Source organism: Leptonychotes weddellii, unplaced genomic scaffold (assembly GCF_054177405.1).
Source record: "Leptonychotes weddellii isolate Sample4059 unplaced genomic scaffold, ASM5417740v2 HiC_scaffold_2228, whole genome shotgun sequence".
NCBI lineage: Eukaryota > Metazoa > Chordata > Mammalia > Carnivora > Phocidae > Leptonychotes > Leptonychotes weddellii.
This window is the reverse complement of record NW_027811337.1, coordinates 1-2,964: the sequence shown is the minus strand read 5'-3', so window position 1 is coordinate 2,964 and position 2,964 is coordinate 1. Positions and strand designations below refer to the sequence as shown.

At 40.1% G+C, this 2,964-nt stretch overlaps 1 pseudogene; it reads right to left on the bottom strand.

Annotated features, from left to right (window-relative positions):
* Positions 1–2,149: 2,149 nt before the first annotated feature.
* On the bottom strand, positions 2,150–2,249 carry LOC115940202 (U6 spliceosomal RNA; annotated as a pseudogene).
* Between the last annotated feature and the right edge of the window lie 715 nt (positions 2,250–2,964).

Here is a 2,964-nt window from a genome sequence, read left to right as displayed (position 1 = left end):
CCCTCTCTCATGTGCTCTCTCTCATTCTCTCTCTCTCAAATAAATAAATAAAATCTTTAAAAAAAAAAAAAAGATTTTATTTATTTATTCATGAGAGACAGAGAGAGAAGCAGAGGGAGAAGCAGGCTCCCAAGGAGCAGGGAGCCCGATGCGGGACTCTATCCCAGGACCCTGGGATCATGACCTGAGCCAAAGGGAGATGCTTAACCATCTGAGCCACCCAGGCGCCCCAAAATGTCTGACTCTTGATTTCAGCTCAGGTCATGATCTCGGGGTCGTGAGATCGAACCCCATGTTGGGCTCTGTTCTGGGCATGGACTTAATATTCTTTTTTGTCCTCTCCCTCTGCCCCTCCCCACTTGAGTGTTCTCTCTCTCTCAAAAAAAATTAAATTAAAAAAAATGTATTCTTGTAGAGCGTCTTGAGTCTGTGGTTTGATACCTTTCATCAGTTTTAGAAAATTCCCAGCTGTTTTCTTTTTAAGTATTTAAATATTGTTTCTGCCTCATTCTCTCCTTTCCTGTGGGACTCCAAAGCAAACATCTTAGACGTTGTCATTGTATCCTTTGTGTCTCTCCATGCCTCATTCGATAGATTTTCTTCTGGCCCATCTTTGTTTTTACTAATAATTTTTCAGCTGTATCTGATCTGCCTTGAAGTCCATCCATCGAGTTCTTAATTTCAGTTATTGTAGTTTGTTTTATAATTAAAAAATTAAAAAAAAATTATTTATTTGCCAGAGAGAGAGTGAGAACACAAGCAGGGGAAGCAGCAGGCAGAGGGAGAAAACTCCGCTGAGCAGGGAGCCCGATGCGGGGCTCGATCCCAGGACCCTGGGATCATGACCTGAGCTGAAGGCAGACGCTTAACCAACTGAGCCACCCACGTGCCCCATAATTAAAAGATTTTTTAATTGTTTCTAGATCACAGCTGAAATTCTCAATTTTTGTCTTCTGTGTCTTTGAACATGGAAAACGTAGTTGTCTATGTCTGATAATTAGAGTATCTTGGGGCCCCAAGGGTTTTTTTTACTATAATTTACTTCTTTCGGTTTTCATATTATCTTACATCCTTTTTTGTCAGATAATTTTTGATTATGTGCCATTTTATTTACACAGATGCCTTATAGACTAATTTGAGGCCTAGGCTAATGTTATACTGCAAGGAGCAGTCCATTTGCTTCTATCTGAAGCTTGGGGACACTAGCAATCCAGGATCTCCTTTTCATTTCATGGATTTAGATTATTGGAAGTTGAGCTGCAGTCTCTGGGAAGGCCTGTCAATTTCTGGAATACCATTCTTTGTTCAGCCTGCTTTGTAGTATCAACTGCAAATCTTTAGGCTCTCCAAGTATACTCCCCTTCCCCTTTTCCTCCAGCCCTGGACTCCAGTCCCTTTAGTCCTTCTGTGCATCAAAAGCACTACTTAGCTACCCTCCTCAGAATTTTTCAGCTTCCAGAGAAAGAAAGCTCTGCAAGCTGTGCCTATCTCTCTGAGCCTTTATCCTCCCCTAAGTATTGACCCATTTAATCTTTACTATCTTTTTAGATCTCTGCTGCCTTTGAGCAGGTGATTTTCATATTTTGTATTGCTCTTCTTGTTGTCCTCATTAGGGTGGTTGGTCTGAATTATCTAGCTGACTGTAACTGGAAGTTAATTCCCTTGAAATTAGATATTTACTGGGAACTTACAGAGAAAACCTATGTGAATTTATGTAGTTAGGGAGGCACAGACAAGCAGGAACAGAGTAGCAGATTCTAGTGGTTGTTGGAGTAATGATAATTCTATTTATGGTGCAATTACTATGTATAGTGTTTTACATATATTCATTGAAATCTTGGAACAGTCCTGAGAAAGGAACTATGGTTATCCTTGTCTTTCAGATGCAGGAACTGGGGAATGTACAGGTAAAGTAACTTGACCAAGGTCACAAATCAGTAAGTGTTGAACTGGCTCTCAAGTTTGTGCTAACTGGTGGGACAAATGTCCTGGGTCAGATCCCTGGGGAAGGGATAGCTCAGTTTGACATGGGAGTACCAGACATCTCTAAGCGAAGGTTATCAGACAGTCAACATTTATATTTTTAAATTTATCTTTGTAAGGTTTTATTGTTATTCCAATTATCATACAGTATAATATTAGTTTCAGTAAAAATACGGAACGCTTCACAAATTTGCGTGTCATCCTTGTGCAGGAGCCATGCTGATCTTTGTATCGTCCCAGCTTTAGTATATGTGCTGCCGAAGCAAGCTGCTGATAGCCAACATTTAGGTAAAACATTGCAGTAGGTGATTCTTAGTAATCAGAAAGTCAAGGGAAACTCTTCTGAGGCCCTTAGTTTCTCCACCATCAAACCATTATCCGTACTTGTCCATTTTGACTCGAACGGGTATGATCATCTCAGGAACCTATTTGTCACTTCTTAAAATCTTTTATTAAAAATGGCTGAGATGGGGCGCCTGGGTGGCTCAGTCGGTTAAGCTTCTGCCTTTGGCTCAGGTCATGATCCCAGGGTCCTGGGATCGAGCCCCACATCTGGCTCCCTGCTCAGCGGGAAGCCTGCTTCTCCCTCTCCCACTCCCCCTGCTTGTGTTCCCTCTCTTGCTGTGTCTCTCTCTGTCAAATAAATAAAATCTTAAAAAAAAAAAAAAAATGGCTGAGATTCTGGGGCACCTGGTTGGCTCAGTTGGAAGAACACATGACTCTTGATCTTGGAGTCATGAGTTCAAGCCCCATGTTGGGTGTAGAGATTACTAAAAAAAATAATAAACTATTTAAAAAAAATGAGATTCTAAATTGACTCCTTACAAATGATTATTAAGGTGACCCTTAGTGTATGTGTTAAAGAAGAAATAGATGGTCATTGTGAAAAATTTAGAAAAAGGTAAGGCAAAACAAAGAAATTAACCGATTAAAGAATTAAAGAATTTACATAAATAACTTGTTTTTCCACTCCTGTTTTTT